Source organism: Phasianus colchicus, chromosome 4, assembly GCF_987193195.1.
Source record: "Phasianus colchicus chromosome 4, bPhaCol1.hap1.1, whole genome shotgun sequence".
In the NCBI taxonomy this organism is placed as follows: domain Eukaryota; kingdom Metazoa; phylum Chordata; class Aves; order Galliformes; family Phasianidae; genus Phasianus; species Phasianus colchicus.
The window spans coordinates 61,488,127-61,501,976 of NC_143439.1; the positions used below are offsets into that span (position 1 = coordinate 61,488,127).

Here is a 13,850-nt window from a genome sequence, read left to right on the forward strand (position 1 = left end):
TATTCTTTATTACTGTCATTGTGTTTGTATACTCAGTAATACTGTCTGTGTATCAGGCTAGCTGGAAAGGACAGCTCTGCTGGGAAATGCACTAAGTGAGCACGTGGAATCAGGAAGTGTCTAGAAATGAGTCAGAACTGTGTATTTAATATTGAAATATTGCTGTGGTACTGTAGTGATCAGTAAATATTAAGTCTGAATCAGCGGCTGAATTCAGGCAGTTCTCTCTATTTCTGAACAGTGGTTTAGATAATGTGTCTGAATTCCCTTTTGTCTTTATGCCCTTTCTTTCCAGATTGTGTTTACCTCCATTAATTCTGGAGTAGAAATACCAGAGTGACAGTAGAGTGACCATCCTTCATTATAACTTTTCCGGAGGTGTATTTCATCTTAGAAAAGACCCAATCGTGATGTAGCACATTTATTTCTGTAAGATTAACAAATAAGGGAGAAAAGATAAATGAATTAATAATTTTTAATTATTTCTCAAGCGTTTTGTTATAAAAATGATTTCAACTTAAGGAGACTCTGAATTTCACTTTCAAGTCAGCTCTTGCCTTATTTTGGAAGACAAAACTGTGTGCATTTCCTTTTTGATGTCTTTTTTTTTTTCCTCCTCTTCAAAGGGGTACTTCTTATTAGCACTGCAACCTGTGGGACATGATCTGAAAGCACAATTTTAAGAATATATTTGAAATGCCATTAGGTGGTTTTGTTTGTTGGATTGTTTCTATGATCTTTCCAAAGGCATAGTGGACTTAATTTGATATTATTTAAAAATAAGAGAACAATTGTAGAAAAGGAAACGTATGAGCGCTGGAACAGGAGTTATAGAGAAGTACTTTCTGGCCAGCTTCTGTGAATAATGTCATCAAAGGAATGAGAACAGGATGAGAAAAAGGAAAGGATTGTTTCCTTCCACCATTTTGTCCTACTTTCTCAGCAGCCAGGTTGAGGCTGGAAGCCTCTCTGTGTGTCTGTATTGTGCTGCTGGCGGGCCTGCTCCAGTGTTGCCTGGAAAGGAAAAAGCCTTTAAACCCTTTCTTAGATGTGGCTGAGAGTGACTTTTTCTAGTTATTCTTTTCCCCATTTTCTTATTCAGAAAGAGTGAGAACTGCCTTTATCCTAGAAGCTGGGTTGTGAATTTGAGTACCTTTAGTACCTGTCTTTCATCATTTTGCTAGGAGGAAGAGGTCAGGCCACTTAAAGATGATGAAGACTGATGTATCACAGACAGGGTCAGGTACAGAATTTGCTTCATTCTCGTAGAATTATGTTAACTCTTGCAGAGCTGAATTTCACTCTGAATTCTGCTCAGTAGGCAGTATTTTCAGCTGACTGTCATGCAGCAGTTCACAGTAAGTGTCTACTGTCAAGCTGAATACATCACCTTAATCACTGATTATATAAAGCTGTTTTTCTCACCTATCATCACTTCACGAACAACTACCTTACATCTCCCTTCTTCAGAGTTTTTAATTTTCTTTTCAGTTCCCTTTAGTTACTGAGTTGCATAAAAGGCTTTTTACTAGCTATAGGAGAAATTATCTTTAAATTCCAGTGCATGAACTTTCTTAGAGTCTATCACATGTCCATTGGTTTCAGCAGCTTCAGTTTTGTGAGGGATGTGCTATGGAATTGCAAATCTGGAATCCATGGAAAATAAAAAAAAATCATGAAATGTATGGAATCTAAAAGCTTTGCAGTCAGGATTTTAGTATCAATCTGATGTAGTAAGATCACTATAGCTCTTTCTGTACCAGCTTCGTGGCTGTTGAAGTACTGTTGGACTTTAGTGCCTTTAATGTGCCATGTTTAATCAAAGAAACTACTTCTGTTCTGGTTTGATACCTTCACCTAGATCTGACAAATTTCAGCATTATCTCTCACAGGAATTTCCATCTCCACCTGTTGGCAAGGTGCACCTTTGTTCCAGAGGGACATGCGCTTTCCTCTGATGCAAATGTACATTCACTTTCCTGAGAGTATCCCATAAAAAAAGATTTATTAATTCCAGAAGTCCCTTTCCAGCTTTAATTAGTGACTCTTTTTACCTATTTGTACTGGCACTATCTTTCTTATCCATTTCCTACTAAAAAGGCTCATAAACTAAGAGTATAATTGACAGTGAGTGCATGGAAAGCCGAGTTGATGCCATTCCATAGCAATTGAAGGGTCTAACAGTTGTCCATAGATATAAAGGTTTTGTTGCTATTGAAATACAGCAAATGAAACTGAATCTTTCATATTAAATGCGTACCTGGAATAGTTTAATCCTTTGCTTTATCTCATATGATAGGGAAAGAGAATAGAAAACTCATTTGTCATGTACATATTCAGTGGTTCATAGTGAAGCATAGTGCAATGAATTATGAGATTCCATCTGAGGTAGTAACTTTCTTGACTTCTGATCATATTTATGTCAGAGATTCTGTCTCAGGCATATGGGAATTATTTGTTGTGAAACTCTACATTTGTAGGATGGAATTTTCAAAAATGTGTAGTATCATCTGCTCTCATTAGGCTATCAAACATAATTTGATTTCTGAATTCAGTGGTAATAGAATTACATGCCTACTCTGCTGATTCTAACAATCCCGTTCTAATTATTTTAAATTTGGATAAACTTTGGATAAATTCCTGGCAAAGGTGCTTTGCTTAATTAAGTTCCTCATGGACTTCGTTCTTGACCACATCTCATGACCAGTGTACCCTTGCAAATAAGGAATTATAAGCTTGTTATTTCATCTGACCTAACTTTCCATGGCAATGTCTTTCTACTTTCACTATTCTTTGAAAGCATTTTTTCTTTACTTAAGCAAAGACACTTCAATCATTTCAAATCTTACAGAAAATTCAGCATTAAAGGATCTGGAGAGAGTTTCTTCTTGAACATCCCATTAACCAAATAATGCATAGAGGGAATAATTATGGTAACACGAGGTTTCACATGACAGTAATTGAATGGAGAGTAATATTTTTATGGCAAGATTTACGCTGTAGCAAAACTTGGCCGAGTATCTTCTTGCATTGAATAAACCAGTAGGTGAGATAATTATTTAGGTAGTCACAGAAACGCCTGGATATATCTGCTCTCTCCTTATTATTCTCTTCTTCATTCTCTTTCTTTTTCTCTAGGTCTTCCTATTTAAATTCACCGCAGAGCAGCTGCCCTAGGCCAGCTCCTGCTGAGCCAGGCTGATGTGAGTGCAGGTTTTTTGTTGCTGTTCTGTAATAGGGTGTGGGTGGATGTTGGGCATAATGAACCCAGACAGAAAAAAATCATGTACTAAAAACAAAACAGAGGCTGAGTATTTCTGGGGAGGGTGGGATGGTGTTCTGAGAAAATCTATCTGCTGTGTATTCCTTCTGTGTTGGGATCTGAGAGGAATGGTTACTAGAGCAGGACCCAGCGCATCACACCTGCAGTCCGGTCTCTGTGGGATCAGTAATTACGTGTTAATTAACAAGTCTGGAATGACTGAGAGTTTGCATGTCAGCAGATAATCTGTATAGTGACTAATAAGCTGCAGAATGTTTTCAATTAGCGGGCTTGAAAAGGAAATCCCAGTGAGTGTTTTGCTTGGTTGGGAAAGGGCTGAGTGAATGTGCTCTGTTGTTAGGACTTTCAAAAAACTACGTTGTAAAAATAAAGTCCATGAAACTTGTATACTTATTTTCTGTTGCTGCACATTGACGAAATTATACAGAACAAACTTCAGTAAAATCGAACTTTTCACTTGATTAAATAATAGCAAATATGGAAAAGTTCCACTCTTTCATAGATTCATTAAGGCATTTTAGTAGTACAGAATGTATTTTTATTGCAAGTTTTTTTTTTTTTTTTACTAGACTGAAGTGGGGAGAGCTCAAGAATTTGTTCACTTGGGGCTCCTTTGACACAGGTTCTGGGAAGCACCGGCCATAATCTCTGTTAAGCTTTGTGCTGTGATCTCTGCATGTTAGATTTTCTCCACTATATTTTACTGTTTACATAGTAATGTAAGGAGCATAGTTATTTCCAGTGACCTAGCTTGTCTAGTTTGACTTAGCCTTATTTCTTTTCTATTTGCACTCAGGGGCAACATTTGGAGATTTAATTTCCAGAAGCGTTTGTGGAGTTTCATCTTTCTTTTTTTTCTGGGCTCATATTAAAAGACAGGCAGTTTGACACCTCCCCCCCCCCTTTTTTTTTAATTAATTAGAAATAAGGACTTATGTAAGGGAAGAATGATTAAAAATGTCCAAGAGGTTTCACTGCATAAAAATGGACTATAAAACTTTTCTGTTAGATTGGACAACTGAAGAGCTTCAAGATGTATGGTGTATAATTTTGAACATCTTTCAAGAACTACAGAAGGATCAAAACTAGTCAAATTGACTTCAAGGCATTGTCTTCAAGTTAATTCTTGTTAAGCTGTATTAAAAATTACAGTCAGATAGAGGACACATGCTCTGATGGCCTTGGTGTGCTGAGAATTGTCAGTATGGAGGTATGCTCAAAATACAAGTGAGTTTTCAGACTTGTGACTGTCTGTGGAGGTATTTGGCTCTGGCTCCATGTTGTGCAGCTGCTCTTATTGCATGCTCCTATTGAGGTGCTTCTTGGGAAATAGAAGCTTATACTGACCTAGTTTGTCCATTCTTCAACCTGACATGACTCATCTTTATTTTCTCCCAAACATCTTCTATCTCTAGTAATTAATATTTTGCAGTGAGTTTTTTTTATAATCTTGTTCCAAGTGCAGCTTTGATATAATTTCATCAGTTGTGGCTTTTCTTAAGAATTGTTGGCTTTCAGGTTAGCAATGACCTATTGGCACATCTGAATGCAGAACACAGATTCCTCCCTTGTCATTCAGTACCTCTTACTCTGCAGAAACAGTGCACGTTTTATTGTACTCTTTAGGGCTTTGAGTTGCCCTCTGTGGAGCTTCTGTCAACTTTGGAGGTGCTGTTATGTTGTTTTTTTTCCTGCGTCCCTCATGTTGCTGTGATTGTTTCCATGCTTAGGGAAACAAGGAGAGGGCTCAGGTGGAGGTGTTAGGTCATGTCTAGAAACACATGATGGGATGTAGCAGAGTTGGGTTGTTCTCTGTAAAGCTGCACATGCAATAAGAAGTTTTACTCTGTTTCTCTTCAGTGTTTTCCTACAGGTCTTTTCTTGTCTGCTACCCTGACTGGTATTTGGTCTAAGAGATCTTGATGCTATCTACAGCCTTACTCATGGAGCTAATTGGCAAGATTCTTTGTGGTACCCGGTAGGAAACTGAATTGGATGTCCAGATTTGGCTAAGCTCCTTCAGGAGCAAGCAGATATTCTGCCACATCAGATAAACTGTGATGCTTCACTTCAAACCTTTTTAATTCTCATGGGGCTTATTATTGCTCACCTCCTTTACCTGCATACTAGCAGGTTATTTTTAATTACATTAATCTAGTTCAAGGTCTTTCCCTCCTCCCACTGTTTTCTGAGAGATACTTGAGCTTGCATCTTGATCAAATCAGCTCCCAGATGTTTGAGCCTTATCTTGTCATATCAAAAACAGAATCAGTTGGAGCCTAGGAAGTGGTGTGCTTTTTCCTCAGGTGTGGCTGTTGTATTAGCCACGTCTTTTCTCACTGTCAGAGAGAAGAGTTACTGTGGAAGACCATTAATTTCTCAAATCAATGGTCAGTGTTTCTAACATGCTCAGACCATTAAGTGCATAAATTTGAAGTGTTGAAAACAGATCAAGATGATTGCAAATCGGTCAACGTCAGAGGTTTCTTAAGACAGAAAATAGCACTGTGGTTGTCTGTATTGCTAATCCTTCTGCTTTTCCCTCCACAAGACAGCTGTCCTTAGCTTACTGTTGTAAATATTTGTGAAGTGATGACAATTCATGTTATTTCTTCTTTACATGGATTGTTCCAGATTCAATGAATGTAATGCAATTATTTTTTTAAAGTAGTTTTCCCTCCTACATTTGGGTACGTGTAGAAAGCATTTAATTACTTGCAATTCCTCTTATAAAGTACTAGGTACATTCCTTCATCCTCTGCAATTTGACAAGGTTGTGCTATACAAAATGTGAACATAAAAACCTCATTGGAACAATAGCAACAAAACACAGCACTCTGTGTGTGACGTTGCTGAATCAGAGAATGAACCTTACAGAACTTATAATAAATAAAAACACATGGGTGAGAAGTGTAAGGGACTTAATCTAGACTTTCAGGTGTTCAACTAACCTCCTGAAAGTCATTTAACTTCTCTGTAACTGTTTGTCTCCATTTGCCATCAGCTGTGTGATTTACAGCTTCTAGAGGCTGCTTTCATGAATGTCTCTTAAATGCTGTGAGACACCTGGATAGCAGAGTACTATAAATATTAGCAAATCCTCTCCTAATTTGTAGAGCATTCGTAGTGCTGTCTGAAATGGGGTCACCATTGAATCTTTAGAAACAGTCTCAAACAGCAGCTCTAAAAGCAGGTAATCTGGAACAAAAGCTGATGTTCTTACTTCATTTTACTTTAATTTCTGCAGAGTTAATGCCTCTGTCCTGGGGATGCTGCTCCACAATGAATTCATGTGATTGAAAGGGTGTATAATTACTGAGTTGAGATGGTTAGACAACGTCTCATCCTGCTGTCTGCTTCTTGAAAGTGAATTATTCCAGTAAGGGTGGTGTGGCATGCTAAACCTGGTGTTTTTTTTTTTAACTAGGCATGGAGTCAGACACTTGCTGTTAAAAGTACAGAGTTTGGGCTACTTAATTATTTATTAGCCATAAGAATCTGAGGATTCATAAACTGTCTCTTTTGAGGAATGCAGTGATTTCATCAGATAAATGTTTAAAGCAAGGCTGAGATAGTAGCCAACCATAGTAGAAAAATATTTTTTCCTTTGAGATAACCTCTTAAATATATACATATTTAAAACCATTTTATCTTCTCTGTCTAATTCTAAGCACCCCTTCTGTCAACATCAGACAGAATTAAAAAGAAATAACCCTCAGTGGATGCCTTTATTTATTTTTCCTGAAATGTGTCAGATAAGCAAAACGTAGCTGGGTATTTATTTTACTTTTCATATGGTGTGCCCTACAGACTGTGGAAGGTGGCGAGAGAGAGAGAGAGAGCAGCAACAGTCTGATAAGCACCACTGTTCCTTTTTGCCTGCTTTCTGTTTATACTGCCTTTGAGCGAACACTGGGCTGGTGACCAAATGTCTTCACTCATATGGGACATTTCAGAGCTGCTGGGAATAAACTGGGCAAAAAGCAACTCCTCAGTTACAAAATCTGTAGGTAAATGTTACCCTTCTAAAACTCACTGTTTTCCCCTCCATTTTGCCACAGTACATTCTGTTCCATCCTAACAGTGCCTAAAAACAATAATAGCAAAAATAAGGAGTAGTATTTACACTGGTTATTTTCTGAATCCTTACTGAAAAGGACACATAATGGAATGAATCTGGCTTCCCATCTGTTGCTAGGTGCAATTCAAAGTGGCAGTTTTGACCTATAAAGATTTGACTGGTTTACGTCATGCTTACCCTAGAGACTGCCTCTCCCATTTAATTTCTTTGTGTATCCATCTTCCATCTGTGAAAAATCAGGATAGTTTTCTGCTTTGCAGGGTTATTAGAAGGATGCATTTATTGAGATTTATTAATTAGGTTCTGTATTAGATATCATATGACTATCATAAAATCATAGAGTAGCTTAGGTTGGAAGGGGCCTTAAAAGACCATCCTGTTCCAACTTCCCTGCCATGGGCAGAGTTATCAACCTCCAAGGCCCCATCCAACCCGGCCTTGAATGCCTCCAGGGATGGTACTGTGCCAGTGCTTCACCACCCTTTGACTAAAGAATTTGTTCCTAACATCTAACCTAAATCTCCCCTCTTTTAGTTTAAGGCCATTCTTCCTTGTCCTATTTCTATCTGTCTATGTAAAATAGTTGGTCTCCCTTCTGTTTATAAGCTCACCTCACATGCTGGAAGGCTGCAATGAGGTCTCCCTGGAGCCTTCTCTTCTCCAAGTTAAACGAGCCCAGTTCGGTCAATATTTCTTCTCACCACTTGTCACTGGCTTTCACCTGGGCAGAGAGCTGTTGGCTATAACCCTCTGGCTGAGACCAACTCTTTATCCACCTTTGTCCAGCCTTCAAATCTGTATCTTCCCAGTTTAGAGATGTTTTGCAGGACCATGTCAAAGGACTTGCACAGGTAGATGACATCAGTTGCTCTTCCTTTATCCACAGGTGCTAGCACTTCACTGTAGGAGGTCACCTAATTGGTCAGGTACAATCTCTCCTACTTGAAGCTGTGCTGTCTTGAATCGCTTCCTCATCTTGCATGTGCCTTGCCATGTCTTCAAGGAGGATCTGCTCCATGATCTTCTCAGGCACAGACATGAGACTTACTGGCATGTTGATTGCCAGTCCCTAATCTTAAAATTTTTAAACACATGCATAGCATGATCCTTGCTAGTCATCCAACTGATCTTGGTGTTTTCTTATAAATTGATTGGGACAGCTCACGAGTATAAAGTTAGAAGTGTATTTCCGCATTTCAGTTTTGGTCCTCAAATAAAATAAGGGGAAGTGGGGACCACGAACGTTTTTGTGGGCTAGGTTGGAGGATGTGTATGTGAAATACTTGTTTACTTTAGAATAGTTTCTTCAGAGCACACGTACCTAGAGTCATGGTTGTTTAGAGCATTAGAAGTAAAATAGCCAATCAGTTAGTTCCTGAATCAGTAGTTCTCAGGTATGTTTTGCAGTCATTTGAGGTTCATGCTTAAGGAAGTCAATATGCCTGTTAGAGAGAAGACGTTTTGTGGGTACACTAACTGATCAAGTTATGTTTCAGAACTGTGCTTCTTCATTAAGGTTGTTCTTATCTTGAAAAAGATGGGGTCCGTACATGTCAGACCTTTTAACCACTGGTAAAATCTCCAAGTCATCTTTTCTTGCTATGCAAGGAAACAAAGCAGAGACACTGCCATGATGCTAGTCCTCAGTGGGGATTTTAGTTGTTATTCCCAAGCTCACAGAGACTGGCAAGAAACAATTTGTGCCAATGTTGTCTATTCAGAAAATTACGTGGTCTTTTTAAATATCACTGCCATATTTTCCACTGTATTACATTCTATTTTTTTGTCCATAATGCTGTCTTCATAAAAATAGTAAATATTCACCTTGCTTTATATGATAATGTTCTCTTAAAGCTTCATTATGTTATGTGTGTGTGTATATTTGCGTGCACACTCCTTCCTCAAAGTCTTCTGTAGAGAGCTCCACCTGCTTAAAAACGTCATCAACAAAAGCCAACAGAGTGGCCATTCTTTCCAACCGAGTAACTCCTATAAACTCTATTCTTTGTGTGGTTGGTAAGTTTAGGGATTTGCCCTTTCCGGGTCTACTTACTCTGAGAAAATTAGAAATGAAAATTGAGTAAACTTGCAGCAGACTTCTGTTTTTTCAACCTTTGTACATGCAGGAGCATGTTAACAAAGTGTAAATAAGTGAAATTTGAATTTGTTCCTTACTGTGTATTAATGTTACTTAATTGTACAAAATCAACAGTCTCCTTCAGTTATAAATTAAATGGTAGCTCTGATTTTGAGGTTTGGCAGTGACATGGGAAGGTGGCCAGCTCTTGAGACTGGAAGTAAGAGTATCAGGGGGAGATAGAAAGGGGCTTCAGCTTGCAACGTTTTACACATCTGAATAGCTCTTATTTTCCTATGGCATATTTGCCTGTAGCACCGCGTTCCAGAGGAAAATCTCTTAATTTTGCTCAAAATGCACTGGAGTCGAAGAGATTATAGGAGGTCAGACAGAGGTCACCGCTCCTGGTGCGTGTGTGAGGCATCACGGGGCAGCTTGGGCAGCCCTGAGCTCCTGCTCAGCCCCAGGGGCAGCACTGGGGGCTGGCCATGCGAGCTGTCTCCAGACACCTCATTAGCATGGAGTGATGGCTTTATTGGAGGAGCGAGTCATAAAAAAGCTTCCTCTGGTTAAAAATGAGCAGTTTAATTTCAGTGTGATGACAGCCTGATACTGAGGATTAAATTTGCGTTGCAGCTAGCTTTGTGTGTCTGCAAGCAAGAAAAGGGGATCTGTGGACACATGCATAGAAAACAGCCTCTGCAGGGGGGAAAATCAAAGAAAGAAAATCTGAAATAGTGGGTATTTGTGTCTATACGTTTTTAAACTTTTCATGTTTTCACTCCCCATTCAGTGTGATGGGCATCTGTTTCTGTAGCAAAGCCTTTGCTTGGAATTACTGTCCCTGAATCTTCTTCTGGTAAAAAGTGGTGATTGCTTGCAGTTATGGATTATTTCATTTATTTATTTTTGCTAAACATAAAACAAATGTACAATTAATGTATTGCATAGTTGTGTATCTTGTCAACGCTGTCTACTGGAAGTTGTCATCTTACTTGTTTTGGTAGAAAAAACCTTATGTCAGTAAATGTGACAAAACAAGATGGGAAAAAAAAAGACAGTTCTCCCCTCCTCCCTCCAAACAACAACAGTGGTGATTAATTTACCTATAATGTAATACCAGTATTGGAAAATTCACGTTCACCTTTTATGTGAACATCCCAGAGTTCTCTTCTAGTAGGGCAAGGGGAACAGATGTTAACAGCTTGGCTTTTTGGCTCCCTATTTACAATATCTTTATTTCATCTTTTGTATCTCGCCACCTAGGAAGGCCGAGCTTGTTTTTTTTTTTTTTTGTTTTCTGGTGTGTACCACAGTAGTGCCCCAATGCAGAGGTCTCTAGATGATTTGCAGTGTAAATAATGCAGAGCAGCTGGCCACCTGGTGAGAGAGGCAGAGGGAGCAGAACCCAGCCCATAGGGCACATTTCTCTGGCCACTAGACCGTGCTGCCTCCCTGTTGTTGGTTTTCATCATTAATACTGTATGCACTTCCAACAAAAATGCCACAAAGAAGCAGACATGCATTTTCTCAAACACAGGGCCAGCATATAATGTTAAATTTAGAGGCACAGTACATGCATATCTAACCCAAGAAAACATGTGGTTATCTATGGTCAGTCATGGGCTAATATGTTTGCCACTGGCTAACCACAAATATGCATCATGAAGAATCATATTCAAATTCTTCAATACTAAAATGACAGCGTTCTGCCTGACAAGCCACATAAACTAAGCTGTATGAAGAGATGTCTGACAACCCCTATTAATTGTTTAGTTTTTGTGATAACAGCCAGTAGAGGGCACTGGTACACATCTATACAATTTAGAGCTGCGTGTTTGAATTCCATAGGAAGCCCAATCACAGATCTTGGTGCTACGTGCTGTCAAGAGTAAACTGTGTTTATCTCCAAAGTGCTTTATCCACCAATCGGATAAATCTGCCTGAGGTACCAACAAGTGGTTTAGCTCTTTGCTGCATACTATAGACCTTGTGCTTTAGGTCAGGAAGCCTTAATCAGTTGGCAGAGACAGTTCTGGTAATAGAGGTTTTCTATATTTCTTGAAATAGCAAATAATGTTTTCAGATGATGCAATGGGATATCCATGCATCCGTAACTGGAACATCCATATGGCATATCCATATTTAGAGATTAGGTGAAGAAGACAGAAAAGCATTGCACATTCTGTATAGTTCAGCTGCCTTGATTGAAGGTGGACCTAACTGAGGATAATATACTTCTATTCTCACTAAAGAGTTTTAGGTGCAGCTATTCTCTGTGACGTCTTCACTTCTCTGCACGGTGTCACGTACATCTAATATATAGGCACACTGCTTGCTTGGCCCCGGCCCATTCTCTGCTGCCTATGTATATATATCACACATTTCTGTGTGGTGGCTTCATTTATGCCAATTATTTGTAAAAGTAACTAGCACAGTGCTGTCCTAGCTGAGATCAGAGCCTCCAGGCATTACCATGTTGTGAATGACAGTAGTGTCATTTACACATTCAAAGCCTGTGATGACCTCCTCATATTCTTCTGGAAAATATGTTTTTAAAATTGTATTAATAATTGCTCCTTCTGATGACAGTAGGACAAATACTGAGATGCCACTAAGAATGTTGAATCCTAGAGCAAATAGATTGGTTATTGCAGTTCTGGGATGTTTTGGAGCCTTTGTATTCTCCCGGTTAAAGTGCTATTTATTCCTGGTGCTGCTGACCCAGTTTTAATCCCAACTAATGCCTTATAGCCGCACTGAATTGAATATATTCAGTAGAAAAATAAATTCAGCCTTACAGAATGATGCTATAAGAACGGTTTAAAAAGGTCAAAGATGGAATTTATTTTCTCTGTGTTGCTGGAACCACTGTGTTTGAGTGTTTAGAAACTTGATACGCCCTTAAAGCAAGTGAGTAAATCAGAGAAGCTAGATCCTTATATTGGCACATCCTGAATACCTCACTGAGTAGCTTTGCCTTGAAGGTAAATCAGTGAGAGGTAAAAGGTGTTGAATGTCTTCAGTCATTTGAGGATATAGACCACTTTGGAACAGCGTGGAATAAAATCCATCCATGAATTAAGTGAACACAAATGGTTTTCAGTCAATTCACGGTTTTTGCACATCCTAGAATAATAAAGAATGATGTTAGCCATATCAGAGGTCATAAGAAAAAAACTGAAGTGTGTTAAACATTCACATCTGTCAATCCTGGTCTTTTTGGAGTGAATGGAAAATAGATGAAGGTGATGCGTGTGTCCCAAGTGACTCTATGGACGGGAAGTCTGCAGGGATGGTATTTGATTCTGAACTCACAGGTTTTTTTTTTTTCCTTCAGTCATCAAATTGGCATTGCATGCTGTTATTAGCATGTTATAATTGCCTAGCTATTACAAAAAGCACAGAATCATCACAAGGTAAAGACCTAAGTGGAAGTTACAGTGGCTCGCAACAAACGTTGCTGAATAATGCAAAGTTCATCCTGCTGCCTTCTGGTGATGGTGTTCAGGGGTGTGCACATTTAATAAGCTAATGGCTCAGCAGCCTGCCATCAAAGTGGGAGTAACAGATTCTGAAGACACAGAAATATATCATGAAACGTACTAAGAAAAGCTAGTATTTTATTCACTTAACTACAGAGGTTTGCAGACCATTTCCATGTGATTGTTTTAAACTTGATCACATCTGGAACTGCTCTTATAGAAAGAAAGTGGCTTCCCATTTGAAGTTAAAAAGGATAACTGGTGAATCTATATCTTTATTGACAAATGCTTTCTGAAGCACCAATTCACTTAGGAATTTAAAAAAAATGCTGATTACTGATATGAATTATTTTTGTTTCAGATACTTTGAGGACTGTAGGCTTTCCATAGTCAAACTGTAACTTCCATTGGCTTTGGTAGACTAGGTGCAGAAAATATCTCCATATTTTAGGGGAGAAATTACCTTTTTTCTTTTATGCTTATGGTATTTATTACTAACAACACTTGTTCTTTTCACTTTTTTTAATGTTTATTGTTTCTCCTGCACTGTTTTCTTTCTTTCTTTTTTTTTTTTTTTCAAACCAGTTAGAGTTCTGGTTTTATTCACTTTCATTTTTTCTTTCTCAGGGCAGTTTCTTTTAAATTATATGTTTCATGGAATCTTCAAGAAATATTTAAATACTTGGTTTACATAATTATTTATCAAATATTTGCTCTTTATTTCTTTAATGCTATTTCTGCATTTCAGATTTATAGTATTCATTACATTTGAAAATGGCAAACATAGACAAGGAAGACAGATAATTCCAAGTATTCGTTTAGTTTCTACACTGAAGGATGAAGATTCTTTTCAAGTTCAATTTTCTGCAGATTATTTAGAGCATATATTAAGCTATGGTAGGGATGCATGTATATAAACTTTGA

At 38.3% G+C, this 13,850-nt stretch overlaps 1 protein-coding gene across 8 annotated transcripts in view; it reads left to right on the plus strand.

Moving 5' to 3' along the window:
* Positions 1-13,850, plus strand: part of SORCS2 (sortilin related VPS10 domain containing receptor 2) — a 564,376-nt gene that overhangs the window by 157,193 nt on the left and 393,333 nt on the right. The window lies entirely within an intron of this gene.